Raw genomic sequence first — 18086 nt, forward strand, 5'->3', positions numbered from 1 at the left:
TTCTAGTGAAAACACCAAACAGCAGATGAAAGTTTTTCAGGGGGAGTGTAATTGCCTGCCTGTACTCTGCCACTGTGTGAATGTGCCTTGGGGGCTCCAAGCTTTTGTACAGCTGTCTTTGCTCCTGCTGCACTCCTGACTGCCTCCACATCCCTGCCCTCTATCATGCAGTTCCTTGACAGTACTCTCCTCTCCATTCTAACACCTCCATTGACACCTACGATCACAACACGGGTCTAAGGAGCTACAACCCCACTGCAGCACTATCACTTTTATGCCTGTAGGCACAAACCAGAACAGAAGATGACTAATTCATCAGTCTTTGGGAACTACCCAGCACCTGAGAGCACCTGCACAGTGTCCTGGCCTCCAGAATGCCCCTTCTATGGACTCCACTAAGCAGTGGCTGTGTCTCTTCTCACCACAGTATCTGAGGAACCAGATACTTTCTGATAGCTGCCAATGGGAGTCAAATGCCATGTTCCAGCAAGAACTTTCCCCCAGGTTGCCCTCTGTCTTGCCTGTGACCAAGGATAACGGTTATGGGAATGATCCCTAGCCATCTCTCTGGTAAGCCAGGATGAGTTTCCTCTGGTTCAGTGGCCCCTGCTTTGCTGTGGGAAAGGTGTCCAACTCTGTAGAGAAAGGCATCCCTTGTTGGCTTCCCTGTTGCCATATGGGATGTTCCAAGGCTCCTCCAAGAAAAGCCAGGAGTTGGGGGGATTTTTCAGGTATCCAGGACATTGGGAAAGAAGAAAAGAAATCATTAAACAGGCTATCTTTTAGCTCCTCCATTGCTGAACAGCACCTGGGCTTTGCAGAAGGCTTGGCACTGTAGTTTTGAGACAATGCTGTTTTCTTTAAGCTCACTGATAACACTTTGTCATTGCTGCCAGAAGCTTCACTGAGGAGCATTTGTGAGTGTGTCCTGAAGAGTGGAGACCTGTGCCTGCAGAGGGTGCAGTGTTCTCTCATCCCTAACCCTGCATGTCCTTATCTGCTCTGGAAGGAAGCCTAGGTCTACGCTCCCCTCTGGCTGACATCTGAGCGACCATTCCTGTGCTATGCTCTGAAAAGCCCATTAGTCCCACCCTGTCAGCACAGCCTGGAAAAGCCACTCCAACACTTCTCCAAAGGTGTTACTTAGGACATATTTCACACCTCATGGTCATATGTCTTGCAGACCCAGGTGACATAAAGACACTGTTGGGAACTCACCAGAGACTGGTGGAAAGACCTTTGTCTGGGAACCTTGACAATGCTTGTTAGTGCTCTCCTCAAGAAGCTCACTTATTCCTGAGTGGTTTGTAAATTCAGATAAACCATGTACTGCCCAAAATATCCCTTCCTTCCCCTCAGAGATCTCATTGTCCCAACACTGGGAGGCACCACAGCCAGGTACTTTCCCAACAGATCAGGTGAGAGCAAGTAATTGACTCTTCAGGAGGAGGCTATTCTGCTTTCAATTAAGATAATTTGTGATGAGATTACACTGGCGCCTATGTTTTTGAAGGATTCAGTCTTATTTAGCAGATGCCACTCCTGGTGATGTCCATTTTGGCAACTCTATCCTTGCTTTGACATGAAAATAGTTGCTGTCTAGGTGAACTTTCACTGAGAAGGGAAGTGAAAAACCCAACCCTGTCTTGTGAAGAACTAAAGATCATGCAGGGCAGCCTAATTTGGGTGTGTTTACGTGGGCCTCAGTTGGGTATGGAGGTGACAGGGTTTTGGTGATGAGGCCTCACTGTGGTGACTGTGAGCTGGGACAAAGTCACAGGGAACAACATCTGCGAAAGACCCTAGCTCTGGCATCACCTCTCCCAAGGAGAAATTTTCCATATGTGTAATGTTTTTGTGTTTACATCCATTTGCATCTTCAAACTGCACAACCACTGTTCATACTGCTCTCAGAGCCTGCTGGCATCGTGTTTTCACAAGTCTGCAAAGTATAGGCCAACCCCTACTCTGACCTTCGAGCAGTTTTTGAAGTTTCTTTCTTCAGAAGCAAAGCCTCATTTAAAACTGTGGTTTCTTGATTAAATGCTCTTTGGGGCAATTCCCTATTTTACATGAAGGTGGAAGAAAACAGAAATATTGCTACAGAAAGAAGATAAAGTTTCAGACTGGATCACATTCATGAGCACATGAAAAAATGCCTCTATTAAGGAAAATGTAGATACCCTTGAAAAATGGCCATCTCTCCAACTCTTACATTTGGGTTTTTTCTTGTGTGAATGTATACTACTAGCATTTTACTCAGGGAGAAAAAGCACCTGTGATAAACAGTTCATTCAGCCAATTATTCCATCAATATATCATATTAGCATGGGATTAGGATTATCATGTGATTAGGAACTGTGAATAAAATCACCTTCACTTTTTTTTTTTTTAATGTTGTATTGAGCATGGCAGTGAACCCTGAGCACTGGGTTGGGTTTGTCTGAGGAGCTTCTACCTGTTGCCCAGTATATAAATCTTTATGTAGAATGTAATCTGCGTTTTCAGATAGATATCTTGCTGACCTTTGCTTGGGAAGCAATGCATATCTTTTGCCTAGATACATACATACAAGTTTATTCAGTGGCGTTATGGAAGATATTTATTCCGTGAGATTGATGGACACCGAGGAGAGGAGCTGTCTGCTATGTGCGACCTCAGGAGGTCTGTGATATTCACAGTCCTTTGTGGGGCCACAGCAGGAAGTTTGCTGTGCCTCACACAGTCTTAAAGCCCATTTGTACTTACAAAAGCCAAAAAGGTGTGTATGTCTGGGACTGGGGAAATGGGAACCTTCCAACCTTCCCATCTTACCTTGGATCAGTTTGACATTATTTCTACCCAAGTAAAAGCAACAGCTGATTATATATAATAAAGATAAATGTTACATTACAGTACTGTGTTTATTAAATCACTGCATTTGTAGGGGAGTTCCTTGGCATTGTTTGTCCGTGATATAAATATTTTAAGTCTCTGTCGGTAAGTGAGGCTGGTGTGTGTATATTACATAGTGTACTCTCTTATCCGGTTAAAAAAAGCAACAGATGCAAATTGTCCAAACAAACATTTTGTTTCTCCCCACAGCTGGCCTGATTGTCATCATTCCTTCCAGCCTCAGGCTCCCTCTCTGCTCTTGGTCAAACATGTTACATTTACAGGTGTGGACTACACTGGTGAGGGACAACCTGAACCATGGATTACCCCTTTTCCCACAAATTCAGCCCAATCCTCCACCAGAAAGTCAAGTTTATATTCACCTACAGTTCTCCACTACAGCCCCTTTTTCTTTTCCAGTCCACAGTCGAGAGAAGAGCTTATTTCCTCCCTCTTTGCAGCAACCACTTACATAACTGCTTTTATGTTATTGCATCTCCTCTTAGTCCAGTCTTTATCCTAAACAACCTCAGTTCTTTTAGCCTTCTTTCATAGGTTATGTTTTTAAGCTCTCTCATCACTGTTCCTGGATTGATTCCACATCCCTCATGAAGCGTGGTGCCCCAGCCTGGATACAGCTGAGTGCTCCATTTGAGACCTTCAGCACAGGCAAGTTACTTTTCTTGCCTTATTGTGATCAGCACTCCCATTATACTTTGTATTTCACTTTGCAAAAACAGAGCAAAGTTATCCACTACAGAGGGGAAAGCAGGTTTTCTCTGTGTCAGAAATGACCATTTCTTCACAGAAAGACAAAAGAAGATCACACCAGTTGCATCTGAACTAAATTGTAATGCTCTGCCATGGCTTACTTCATGGTTCTGAGCACTTCATAACTCATAGCAAGACACTTTCTGACAAGATTGGAATTTGAGTTTAGCACAGTTGGGTCTTATCCTGCTCCACAGGGATCAGGTAGTGTTTATGAATCCCTCCTCAGCTTAGATAGGGGCACCAATGATAGAGCTGGGATGTAAAATCAAGGCTACCAAAATGACTGGAAAGATCATCAGAGAGGAAGGAGATGGCTGTGGGCAGTGAATAGTGGGGTCATAGCAGCTACCAGCAAAAGACACCCAATTTCTAAAATGGACCCAAAGAAATGGACTTGAGAAAAGATAAATTTCACTTGGCATCAAAACAAATGCCTAAAAAGGATTATTCTGATCTTGCTGACCTTGCGTTCCATAGATGTCATCACACAAAATAAATATGGCAGAGTTACAGGAATACGCCATCAGAGACTGATGTAGATGCCAGCAGCACTGATGGATCCTTGTGCTCCTACATCCCAATTGTGTTCAATTTCACAGAACAGATCTCAGGTTAACAAAAGAATTTTAAAAATTGTGAAATGCATGTAGGTACAGTCAAAGAAAGTGGGATGGAACCACATTTTTAATGGATCAGAAAAGGTGAGTGAAAATTGATGGTTGCCACTTGACAGTAAAAAAATACACTTAAAAGTGTGTTTTTGAAGTGTCTGTGAGAGTAGCAGTGGGGGGCTCAGATGTAGGGTGTAGGAACTCACAAGTGGGTCAGTTCTTCACCTCAGAATGAGCTCCCACAGTATCCCCAACACCTCTCCACATCCAGTACATATGGTGTTGCTTAATTTGAAAAGTGCTATTTGTTTTACAAACAAAAAAACACCAGAAATAATTTGATGCAAAGATGAGGAAGTGAATATTATTTAAAATTAAAAAGGTAGCTGCTTCTCTAGCAGCTGAAAAAGTATTTTTTCCTTCATGATACAAGCAATTGAGAAGGCTCCTGGTAAAAATTTAGAACTTTATTGCAATATTTTTCATTGTCTTATATTAATAAAAAGTGGATTACTTTGGCAAAAGTCAGATGATACCTGGATTTCTAAACTAGAACTGTTCTCTGTTTCAAGGTTGATTATGAAAGCTATTCAGCAATAGATACTACAGTAAGAAGCCCAGATAGATTAAAGGGTTGTCAAAGGTGTGACCCAAGATCACTTCATTCACTGTATAATATAATCTTGATGCACAGGTGATGCTCTGATGAATTGGGAAAGAATTTTATATTGCTACTACATTAAAAATCCAGATTGAATAATTTGGTGCCAGATAGTGGTTCATATAAGATGCAAGCAAGAGTTGAAACTTCATAGCTGTCATTAACACAATCAACATGGCCTTATAAGAGGTAGGTTTCACCTAATTAATCAACTTTTAGACATCAAAGTTTAGGTGGCCAACTTTTTAAGCAGCCATCCAGATTTAACAACAAGGGCTGAAGTGTTGATGAAATTAGTAGTTAATTTCCTTATTTTATGGTGTCATTGTGACTGAAAAAAACCACCGCAGAACATACTGAAGGGTTTAAGCCTGTTTCCTTTTTCATGCAACCAGCTCATCTTATTTTCCAACCAGCAGGAGGCCCTGCTTTGTTTCTTTGGCTGAGTTATAGACTGGAAAATCCAGCTGGGGAATAGATGCTCCAACTTTTATTCCTGCCTCAGGAGGACATTATATTTGGAATGTACCTTTAAGGTTTTCTGAGTAAAAGCTTCCAAAGTATACACACCACTGGCATCTCCGACCAGCCCTGACTCCTTGAAGACAGCAATGTGGAAGGGTGGTGACGTACCCTGTGCATACAACAGTGCCTGCTAAACTCCTGGGGTCAGTATCCTAGAAACAAAGAACTAAAAATACCAAAACAAACCATAAAACTTTAGCAAAACCAGGATGCCAAGCTAGTCACCCATTTCCAAAGAATTTTCCAGCAGAAGTACTGCTCAGGAGATTAAGGAAAGCAAGGCTAAAAATCAACTTGAAAATAAGTATTTTCTTGGAAGGGGTAAATAAGCTAATCCATCACCTTGCACTTTCTATTGAAAGTGACAAAACCACCAATGATTAATAACTGAACACAAGTTCACATGATAGCATCTCTTACAGTATACCAGACTTATAATAATATGTAGTCATTTGTCAGCCCCTGGGGTAACCTGAAGGCTGCCCTTTTGTTTAGTAAATAATTTTGCTAAGGGAAGTCGGTTTAGGCTTAGGATGACTGAGTTCTCTGCTGTTGTTTCTCAGTTCATGATACATTTCCCACCAATATTACTGGTAAAACTTTTCTTGACTTAATAGAAAAGACAATGTTTAACAAACACTCTGTATTGTGTGTATCTACTACTATTCTTCAGCTGATTTTTCCCCAACCTATGTCAAGCTAAAAGAGGTAGCTGAGTTTAGACTCACAAATGATGTTTCAAAGTCCAGTGTGAATTCCCATATGCTGTACTTGGTTCCTGGTATGACTCCTGTGGAGAGTGCTGGAAAATGTAGCCCAGCCCATGCCATGCCTATGGCACAGAGATGGAGGGTTTGCCCTCAGCCTCACCTTGAGCAGGATTTGGTGTGGGCAGTGTGATTTGGTGACAGTGTGGGCATTTGCCAGAAGACTGGAGGAGTAGTATTCCATGTGCAGCTTGGCAGGGAGCTGAGGGCAGTCCCTCACAGCTCTCAGCCCTCCAATGTTTCTCTTAAGCTCTTTAGGGCAGGGATGATGCTGGGCAGGAAGGCTCCACTCTTGAACAAGAGCTCTAGCAGACAATACAATTAATCTGTTTTTGATTTACGTTCTCTCTATATATTGCACACATTACGGTATTTCCTAGCACTGCCTTAAACATGTGCAAATGCTGCTTGTGGAATATTTATATAGTTTTTAGCTCTTTTAGTCTGCCACAGCTCCTAAACCCATTCAAACACCTCCTGTACTTGTGACGTTCTGTGGGGTTTGCAGGCTTTTTGCTGGAAAAGAAAGACAGACCAAAGGTAGGATATAATCAGGCTTTTGCACAAAGCTGCAACAGTGGGATATGTAAATAAACTGCTTCTAGTCTCCTCCTCTGAGAAGTGTTGGGTGCCACAGGTTGTGTATGCTGGAAATATCTTAAAGATAGTTTTATTCTAATTTGTGTCTCACCGAACTGCCTACCTGGGGGACACTAAATACCATGCAGAATTGTACATTTACCTCCAGTGAAAGTGAGTGCAGTGTGCAACCACTGCTTTTCTTGTTCCCAAGAGATTTTAGCCTTAGAAGTATCCAGTGTAGCAAGCAATGCACATCTTACTGGGAGTTTTCCAAGAGAGGATTTTGCTCTTGGAGGATGGCTTATTAACAAGCAGAAAGCAGCCTGACAAATTTTGCATTCACATAAATAGACATAGGATTGCAACAGATGGGGTCTGTTTAGGTTTGGCTTTTTTTAACAGCATGAGGAAGGGTTCTCAACTAAACTGCATTAGATGATCCATCAGCAAGAGGGTTCAGTAGAAAGAACTGAAAGGGAAAAAGAGTCCCATTCATTTGCAGCTACAGCCATCCAAGTTAAAGCCTCTCTCGCCTGACAGCAGCAAGTGGCAAACTTAGGGAAGCAATGGGTCATGGGAAAGGTCCCATTAGATCAGTGGGAGCACACACTAAACAAATACAGTCACATGGATGCACACATTTAAATACTGCCCAAGGGAATATGTGGACATATGTTCAGTGTGGCAGCCTCTAGGCCTCAAGAAAGCTATGTTAAAAAAAAAAAAAAAAAAAAAAAAAAAAAAAAAAAAAAAAAAAAAAAAAAAAAAAAAAAAAAAAGAATTCCATCAATCAGTCCCTAGGCCCTGTGAAGTATGAAGATGAAAACTGCAAAGGAAACATGTGCTCAGCTCTCTCCACCAGCTGCCCCATTAAGCAGCACTGCTCTGCAATACTGCCCTGGAGACCCTGCAACTTCAATTCCTGTCTCCCTTTAAGCCCAGATGAGAGAGAGAGGGAGGGAGGGAGGGAGGAAAAAAGAAAAATTATAAAGATAGCCTAGCATCGTTTAGCTTTTGCTGTGACCCATCCTTTTTGCCAGTGATAATGAAATTTACTTTTTATGTTGGTCTCTGTCCTTTTGAAGGAGCTGACTAAAGCCTATATGGTAATAGAAATGCTATTAGCACAGCAAAGCAGGGGAAAAAAAAAGACAGACACAAACTCAAACATGATAATCTGACTGTGCCAACTCAGTTGGTGCCAGCCGGGGCTTTGTGATGCCATCTGCAGCGATACTGTCACTGGGGCATTTCCCTGCCCAGGAAAATGAGATCAAATCAAAGTAAAAGAAATAGATCTTCATCCCATAGCACTGTACCACTTGCAGATGATAATTTAACAGTCAGATGTGCTCCCTCACTTCTCAGGGCCCAGGCACGTTGCCACAGGGTGTGCACAAAGCCTCCTCCAGGATCTGCCCCGGGGGCAGGCAGAGCAGGGTGGCTGTGCCCAGCAGTGGCAGGACAGGCTGGCACTATCTACAGGGCTGGCAGTATCCAAGTTGCTGGCCTTACTGTGAGGTCCAGATCTTTGGCATTCCTGGGATGAGGTGTTAGAGTTGTTTGGTTTGAACAGCCTTGAACAGCTGGACCATCCAGTTCTGTATCCTCCCTGGTGCCTTTGGAAAAGCTGTGGAAAGGACTTGGGATGTATCAGCATCAGCTGTTAGCAGTAGTTTCAAGAGACTTTGTTTTTACTTAGCCTTGCTGCCTAAAGGATTGAGTTTCATGTGCTCAGTGTTCCCTACCAAAGCCTCTTCCTGGGAGCAGCAGTTGGAAGCTGGTAAGAGGGTGGGGAAGAGAGGTGTGTGGTAAACAAGGTTTGGGCAGGTAAACATTTGTCCCTCGGCTTTGTACTGATGTCCCAAAAGATTTCATCCCCTCCATTCCCCAGATCAGCCCCATTAATCAGAGGTGGGGAACCTCCAGAAGTGCAACCACTCCAGGGGCCTCATGCTGACTGGAAACAGGGAGAGACAGACCCAGTCCCCACTACAGCACCAGGTATCCATCTGCTCACTTTGGGACGCTCTAAAATCCAGCCTAAGATTTCCAACTGGTTGACATTTTCCTTCTAAAAGATAAGACCTTATATTTTGAGAAGAAATACACAGGCTTCCATTAGATTGTAAGCTGAAATATGCAGCTCACCTCCATTATGGACTTGCTGAAAATTTAAAATATATTAATGATTTTAAATCTCTCTTTCTTTCTCTCTCTCTCTCTCTCTCTCTATCTATTCTATCTATCTATCTATCTATCTATCTCAATATATGCTTGGAAAACTGCTCATAGATAATTATCACTCCCAGTACAGATATAAGAGTGCTCGCCCCTTTCTCTCCCCATACACAGAGCCCTTCACACACAACAAAGAGGGAGGCAGAAGCCTGCATTTTATGTCCCTTTTGACCTACAACATGGATCTGTTCCAATCTAGCAGGTAATTAAGTGATGAGGCATCCTTTTAATCCACATTTTATGTTCACAATCAGGTCTTTGGGGTATTGATATAATTAAATCATGTGATCCCCTATAATGAAATCCTTAATTAGGGAAAATATAATTAAACTGGGTTTCTTAAAAATGGAATGTCACAGTGCCTAAGTGTGTTTTTCCTTTAAACATGCAGAGCATTTTCTTTTAAACATGCACAGCAATCAGACTAAATCTTGCACTGATGTTTTACTTAATTTTCTGTTTAAAACACCGCTATCTATATTTAATAAGTTTAAATAGGACAAAAGGATTTGAAACAGATTTTCAAATATATATTTTTAAATTAGCTCAGTGCAAAATTCCAGATATTTTACTTCTTATAAGAGGAAAACATCTACTCAAGCTGAGACCTGTGTTTGGCAAATCACATGCTCATAATGTTTTTCAATCATGAAATACTGAAAATGAGACAGATTTTTGGCTTCTTTGTTTGCTTTTTTAGCATTAAAACATTTCTTCATAAAAGTTGCCATGCAGAGAGGTGCTGAAGACCCTGAAGAACTATTCCTTAACCTCTCACTAGAACATTATTCAGCAAGTTTTTGTTGGGGGCAGAGGAGGGGGAGACAGAGAAAGTGACATGGCTCAGCTTTGGCCCCTCTGTGTCTGTCCCTTTGTGCTGCTCCCTGTTGAGTTTTAGTTTTCTGGGGACAGAGATGGCCTTTTTGTCCTCTGTTGGTCCAACCCATGGCACAGTACCACCCTGCTTTGTACTTAGACTTTGTGGTTTCTCAGGTGGTGGAATCAGTGACATTCAGAAAGGACAAGGGGCAACAGCCCCCACAACAGCAGGTGGGGATTTCTGTGGGGTGCACACCTGATACACAGCAGATGTGTATTTAACAGGTGGGCACTGCAGAGACCTGAGGATGAGCTTCCCAGGATAATTTTATGAGTATAGACACATCCCTTCATGCTACCTGGCACATTCATCTACTGTGCTTTCCTTTCTTTTTTATTTCCCCATTTATGCTAATAAATGGCAGATTGGTTACAAAAAAGCTTTGAGTGTCGAAGACCCTAAGCTACGAGAATCAACATCTCCTAGCTGCTCAGGGCTGCAGGCTTGGCTTAGGGTCACACATGCCAGGGAGGGGCTTGGGTACCACCTCAGCAATGGGCAAACAAAAAGGCTGGCTCTTTTCTCTGCATCCTGCCCTGGATGCCATCAGGCCTTTGCTGCCAGTCCTGCTTCTGGGGTAGTGATGCTGTGGCTCCCTTTGAGTTGAGCAATATGTCTTGTGCTGGTTTAGGCAGGAATGAAAAGAGAATGGAGGGATGGAGAAGGCAGTGTGTCTGAAATTTCTAGAAAACAGTCCTTGAAATAAGAAATATAATTTAAAGTATGATTAATTTAATGTATGGTTGTGCAGAAAGCAAAATAAGTTTTCTCAGTTTCTATTGCAGTAAGATCAGAAGTAACACCTTTGGTAATGAATGACATAAAACAATGCTGTCTCTTTTAAAATAATTTGATTATAGCTGCAAATACTTTGCCACCTGAAAACAGTGTTTGCTTAGCTGCCTGAGTGCAAGGCAATCTGTGAGAGGATAAACACCACATCTTAGACTTGCCATTGACATTCCCTAGAAACTGAGCTGGAAGCCTTTTATTACTGACAGGTTTTCAGGGTCCACATTAATGCTGACCCCTGAAGACAAGTTTATAAAATTACTGCATTATTTCTGGAAATAAATAACTCCTTGAGAGAATACAAACTTCTGACAAGTCTCCTGAAGGAAGTGGTGAATCTAAAACCGGTGCTTGGTTGAACCCAAAACTCATGGTTGATGTTGACGCTCTGAGAAGCATTATGTATTTTAGGATTCATTTTTCAGGAAAACATCAGCAGTTCTGAAAAATCTCAAACTTTGTAGGACATGTGATTTTCCCTGTAGTTAGTTTCTCACTGAAAATGGTAGTGAGATTGGCATTTCTATGTCTCCCTTCTCCCACAGATAGGATGCTAGGTTTTCCACTGGCCTTCTCCAAAACCCCTGTTCTCCTCACCACTTTGTATTTCTTTGGCCACTGTTAGTGTTTCTTAAAGAGCATTTGCTGCTAACAGGCAGTGTTGAAGCACACTCCTAACACTAATAACCTTTCCGAAGTAACTGTAATGAGTCAGGTTTTCCAGCTTCTGCCTGAGCATCAGCTTCTCCTAGGCAAAGCAAGTATATAAAAGAGCCAACGTAAAGTGGTCACATTTGTGTTTCCATTCTGCAGTGCAATTCTGAATTTTGTCCTAGTACTCACTTATTGTGCTTCAGCTTACACCAGAAAGCAGTTCCAGAGATCCCAAACTGGATTTTTTTTTGTGTGCAAAACTAAACTAAAACACAAGCTGCAAGAGCTCAACCTCATTTGCTCTGGTCACAAGTGGGCATTCAGTCCTGGGGATTGGATGAGGCAGAGAGACAAGAGAAACTGCACAATGCATCCTGAGAGCCGACCCTGTCATGGGCTGCATCAAAACAGGTGTGACCAGCAGGCTGAGACAAGTGATTCTCCCCCTCTACTCCATTCTTCTGAGTATGGGCACAGTATTCACCTCGAGTCCTGTGCCCAGCTCTGGGTTCCCCAGTATAGGAAGGACACGGAACTGCTGGAGCGAGTCCAGACGAGATCCACAAAGATGACCAGAGGGCTGGAGCACATCTCTAATGAAGACAGGCTGAGAGATTTGGGATTTTTCAACCTAAAAAGATTAATTAAAGAAGTGGAGCCCTCCAGGAGACCTTAGAATAGTTTCCCAGTACCTGAAAGGAGTTGACAAGAAAACAGGAGAGTGAGATTTTCAGGGGCATGAAGTGATAGGGCAAAAGGGAGTGGCTTTAAACTGAAAGAGAACAAGTTTAGATTAAATATTAGGAAGTATTTTTTTATTAGGTGGTCTTCAGGGTCCCTTCCAACCCAGCCAGCCTGTAACTCCATGCCTCTGTGTACAGCGTAGTGGTTGGTCCTCAGCAGCAACCAGCTGTGTCTGATGGGGCACTTGACAGGGTGCCTCTAGGACTCCCGACCAGCCTGAAACTTCAGGCAGAACTTTCTCCCAGCTCTGAAACACTGAGCCATTGCTGCATCAGGACTGATTGGCTGGGACAGGGCTGGCTCTGAAACTTCTGCAGGAATGACACACATGGCACAAGGGTGTCCAGAACTGGGGAGAGAGCCACACTAAAGGAATCTTGGCAATATGTTCCTAGAAAACTCGAGTGAGGAGGCTGGGGTGCAAGCCTGAAATTGTGGCATAATCTCCTGCATGGCAATTGCTGTACTAGCAGCAAAACCACCGGCAGCTGTGGTTTAATCTCTGGACCACAGGAAAAAAATTTTCTTGTGGTTATATCTGCCTTTTAACACAATGTGTCATGTCTGTGGTGCAGAAAGAGAGAGGAATGTGGCTTCCCTGCACTTGTCGATGCAGCTACCAGTGTGGAAACAGAATGATGATGTCCTTAGCACCAGCTGGGAGTGAAGGCAAACAGCACACAGCAACACAACAAAGAGAAAGCCAAGTGTTACAAGGCCAGTGCAGCTGAGTACCCACTGCACACAGTGCACACACAGCCTTTAGGCTCCTGGATAGGGTCTGGGGACAGGGGGAAGCAGGAGGCCAACACCCTGCTCAAGTACTACAGGGCACCTAAGGCTTTCTGCAGCTTATGGTTCCTGCTGTACTGAGTGTCAGCAAGAGCTGGAAATCACCACCACAGACCAGGCAGCCCACACAGCCCTCCCCACGTGGCAGCCCTCATTTCCCAGTAACACCAGTGCTGCTGCACTGGGTCGTTGCTACTGGTGTTGATCCCCTGAGTTTTAGTTTTTCAGATTCTGTGCTGCCTAGGGGTGCCTAGTTCTGAGCCTCCTATTAAGTGATAGTAAGCTTTCTTCATAGAGCAGGTAGATGAAACAAATGCTTTTCTTGCTGCAGCCCAAGGACAGTGAGTACAACTTTCAGGCCCAAAAGCATAAACAATCGTGGACTGAACAGAGAAACAAGAAGGATGAGACCTCACAACCTGAGGCTGTGGTTGGACAATCAGGTCCAATATGCAAATGGACCAAAATTTATAAAAGTCTGAGACCTCGTGACCAGTAGTCAATTTTGTGACCATTCTTAGTCCACCTTGGATGTAGCCCTGGCCAGGCTCTTGTCCTGCCCAAGGTGTACCCTAAAGGCCTTTCAATAAATACCTACTTTGTTCTCTAACTCTGTCCAGCCTCTGTTTCAGGTCAGCCTTCCCAAGGCATCAGTGTCATTGTAAATCAGGATGCAAAATGCACAGATTAAGAGGAGGTGAGAGCCAGCTCACCTTGGCTCACGTGATCCAATGTGTCAGCTCCTCCCATGATAGTCTTGTCTTGTTGTGTGCTGGAAACAGGAAAGAAGATTATTCAAATGTGCAGACTGGGTAAGCAGTAGCATTGCTGAAAAACCACAGCATGATAAACCACAGCATGCCTCAAACTGAGCAAGCAGCACCTCTGACAATTTTTTTTCAAAAGTGAAGAACCACAACCTTGACTGGACAACAACTTTGTCCTATGATAACCATTGAAAATATTAATTTCAAATGCTTCTGAGGTCTCAGCTGGGACAGTGAACCTGGCTATGGCCTCTGATACTAGAAGGCAGGCCAAAATAACAAAGTTGAGGCACTACGAAAGGCTTCAAGGAGAGATTGACAGAAATAGGTTTGCCTTCCCAGGGAGGAGGGAGAGTAAAAAGTGCTACAAGGAGAACATCCCTGTATATAAAGGGATTGTTGTTTTAATGAGTAAGATCAGTCATTCCTCATCACCTCTGGCGCTGTGACAAGATTAATTGCATTATGAGACAACAAAGGAGATAAAAGCAATGCAGAGAGAAAAGCATAATAACTAAAAAGGTATAATAGACTTGTTTGGTACAGACACTGGATACATCATTGGAGCAGGGTAGTTTGTGACACCAAAATCCCCCTCACTAATGTTTAAGCACAGAGTCAGGCAAATCCACAGCCTCAGGAGACCAGAGCTTCTGCCAGGAGTTCTGGAGGTCCTTCCAGCCAACATTTAACCATATTGATAAAAAATAGCAATGAACCACCAATATTTTCAGGTTTATTGTTGTCATGGAAAATGATGCTGAGACACTCATCTTCGATAGATTGTGTATTATGTTATCATGTATTAAATTAAACTACTTTCATGCATGCACTGCTATTTGTCTATCTTACTGTAATTGTTTGTGCTTAGCAAGAGGCAATTTGAAGGTTGTTTATCTTCAGCTCTGATTTGCAGTCTAACAAGAAGCGAAAAGGAAGACTTCCCATGGCTTTGTATCAGCTTAGACAATCGAGTATAAATGCTTGTAAGTTAAGAAAATTATTCAATGTGTTTCTCTGCTCCATAAATAGCATTTCTAGCTGATACGACCAAAGAGATATTATTCCAATACTTCTCTTTTCATTCTGTTTTCCTTGGAAAACAAGTTTTCCCCAAAACTAGGGATATATATTCTCACAGAGCAACATTGTTAACCATGGTTTTGCCAAGGTGCTCCACCTGAATATAGTGGCTGTTAGTTGGTTTGGAGTTTAGTTTGGGTTTTTTTTGCAAACAACATCTCTTAACAATTTGTTTTTGTTGTTGACTATTTTTGCTGTTGACTGTTGACTCACATTTTCAAGGAGGATTTCAAGCTTCTTTAATTTTGAGATATTTTATATGATTCTCTCAAAGTAAGAAAATCAGCTTTTTTGTCCTCACTATTGTGCACATCTGTACAGATTTCAGGTTAATGAAACACCTTGTCAGAGCTAGGCTCAGACCACGTGCAAATTTCACAGCATCCTTGTCTGTATAGAGATCCAAATGGAGCCTCTTGTTTGCACACTTGAAGATGGTACAGAAATGAGCAATCTTGTTTTTTTCCTCCCAGTCTGCATTGTCTGCCTTTAGAACCATGAGATGAAAAGTGCATGAAACACCAAACAAGCTTCAATGAACATAACATTAGCTTTTACAATACTGAATTGCTGCTGATGTGTATGGCTTTCCCAGAGAGCATGTATCTCCCAGATTTTAACAGCAGGCTCCATACTGATGTTTCCACAGAATCAACATTTTAGACATTTGAGTGCAATTTCTATACTTAACAAATTCTGTGCAAAACATTAACTGCTAAAGTGCTCCCAATGCCAAGTGGCCTGCTCTACCCTTCAGCTTCTTCAGCAACCAGAGAATAATGGAAACTTTGAAAAGTGTCAGCTATTTGTTTGATAACTGTCATATGCTTCAGGAAGATGTATTGTCAATAGTTGTCATCTCAGGAGAAATGTTTAACGAGAATGCATGCTTGTTTAGCAAAGCTAACGAAGCCTTGGAAATCAGTCTTCTTATGAGAACACACATCACTCATGGAGTCCCACAGGACCTCACACACCGGATTTGCTCCACTGTACATAAGTCTCAAGCTCAGTGCTCTCAAGTTTTATGAAGATTTTTCTCAGGGCTTAATTTGATGCAACTAGCAGCTATTTTTTTTTAACTATCCTGAAATTGCTTGCTTTACAATTTGCTTCCCTGCTACAATGTTTGTGGCTTGAAGTCATAATATCCACACTGTTTCTTTTCTTTAAACATTTGCTTCCAGCTCTGCACTCTGTGTGATGCTCTTTAGTGGCTTCTTCACATGTTCCATTCTCACAAAACAGCTTTGCATTTAATTAAATATACATCTTTTTTGCATCTAAACATCAGGCTTTTATTGACAAGTTTGTTTTGGCAGAGAGTGAGCATGGTAGAGGAAAGCTAATTACGAATTGCTTCTTAAGATAGAAAAAAAAAGCCCCCACAGTATACCAGTGAGACTTCTAGCAAGGAAGAATGGATGGGAAATGGATTGTTTCAATGGACTACACAGAAAAGCTTTATACTGGGTAGTGTTTGTATGGTCTCTCTCCTGGATCACCCTGAGAAACAGACTGCATTACAGCATGCAACTCATTTTATCTTGCCAATAGCTCTCACCCCTAACCACTGGGGAAATGCTAAGAACTAAAGAGCTAAACAGGCTCACCTTCACTGCTATGGAGAAGGGAGGACACATTATTTCAAAGTTTCAGGAAGTATGATACTTTCAAAGCACTCTCTTTTCCCCTGTTTCTTCTATCTTATGCACTTTTTCATTGCAGGGGAGAAACACCAGTTAATTTGCAGGCTCAGAGCTATCCCTGTCAAGATGGCTCATGCTGCAAACCCGCAAAACATCTTCCAAAACCCAAACAAACTCTACTTTTAAGACTAATTCCTGGGTTTTTTCAAGATCCGTGCAAATAACTCACTTTTGTTCCTTGGCAAGCTTGCAAACTCTGGGCCTATAGCCTCTGCCCTCCCTAAATCTTCACTGTGTAGTACAGTCATCAAGCACACAGACTTCTTTCCTCACTGCTGGAGCCAAGAGCCTTGTTCTGCTGATTGCACGAAGATAATGTCACAGATAAACCCAGGCAGATCTTTCTTTCAGCTGCAGCACTGCCCTCCCCAGCACAGAACCCTTTTCACTCTCCAGGACAGGGGAGCCCTCTGTCCTCTATTTACCTCCACCTGTCTGATTCTGGCCTCACTGGGAAACACACCTGGAGTGGCTTTACTTTCACCCACCTCACTGTAGCCAGTAACTCTTTGTGATGTGTTACAGGGATAGCATTATCCGCTTCAAAGCCACTGACACTTTTTCTTGCTAGCTTTCAGCTGTTGATTTAGAATTAAATTAGCCTGACACTCACACTGTAAAAAATACATTGTAACTTGAGTTCACACCTGAGCCACACTGGAAATTCATGCTTGTGTCCTTCTGGCACTATGGGCTGTTTTGTGAACTGTGTGTCTAGAACACAACCCATTCTACTGTCATGCTGCTGGAAAAGAAGGAGTGATGCCACTTGGAGGACAAAGATACAGGTACATCTAGGTAAAGTAATGGTAAATTTCTTTTCCTTTGAAATATTTTCTAAGAGACAGCACTATTTTAAATTCACAGGCAACTGGAAAGGACAACAATTCTGCATGATGAATCTCACAGGCAAAAGATAATTAAGATATTCTCTCTGTACTGCTAAAAACATGTAAGTAGAGCTGTTTCTGATCTTTACTTTGTTTTATGCTTTGGTTTTTTTTTTTTTTTTTTTTTTTTTTTTTTTTTTTTTTTTTTTTCCTGGTATAGCCTCTGAGAGGCAACAGCCAAGGGAATTCATAGCAGTCAAACCTGTGCCAGATCACAGCACAGCTGACATTGTACCTCCAGCAGTGGCTTCCCACTAGATGCTCCGGGCAAAGACAACAACAGAAAGTGCCAAACCAAACCTTGCTCCCCGTGGGCAGTCCCTCATCCTTTAGCTGCAAAAATACCAAGATCACAAAGAAATCAAGGGCACCACTATACAAAACTCTATGAGGACTCAGCTGATTGAAATTCGTAACAAAACTCTTGGTGTCTTTCAAAAAGTAGACTTAGATTAAGCTCCCAGTGAACTAAAGTGGGCTTCTCCTGCCTCTCAAGGAATTAATGGAGCACACATCACTCTTCCTAAAATACCTGCGGGAAAAATTTCTTTTAAACCTTCTCGCAATTGATCTGTGCCCTAAGGCAAACTCAGCTTATTGTGCAGATGAACACAGAATCTTTTGCTCTTCTTTTATTAGGATCTATTCCCAAAAAGTTAACTATCTATTTTCTTGTTATGCCCAAAATATAGAGAATTTCTTAGGTTGACCATCAGTGTATTAATGAGGCTTTTCTTATA

The sequence above is a fragment of the Sylvia atricapilla genome, chromosome 3 (genome assembly GCF_009819655.1).
Source record: "Sylvia atricapilla isolate bSylAtr1 chromosome 3, bSylAtr1.pri, whole genome shotgun sequence".
Classification (NCBI taxonomy): Eukaryota; Metazoa; Chordata; class Aves; order Passeriformes; family Sylviidae; genus Sylvia; species Sylvia atricapilla.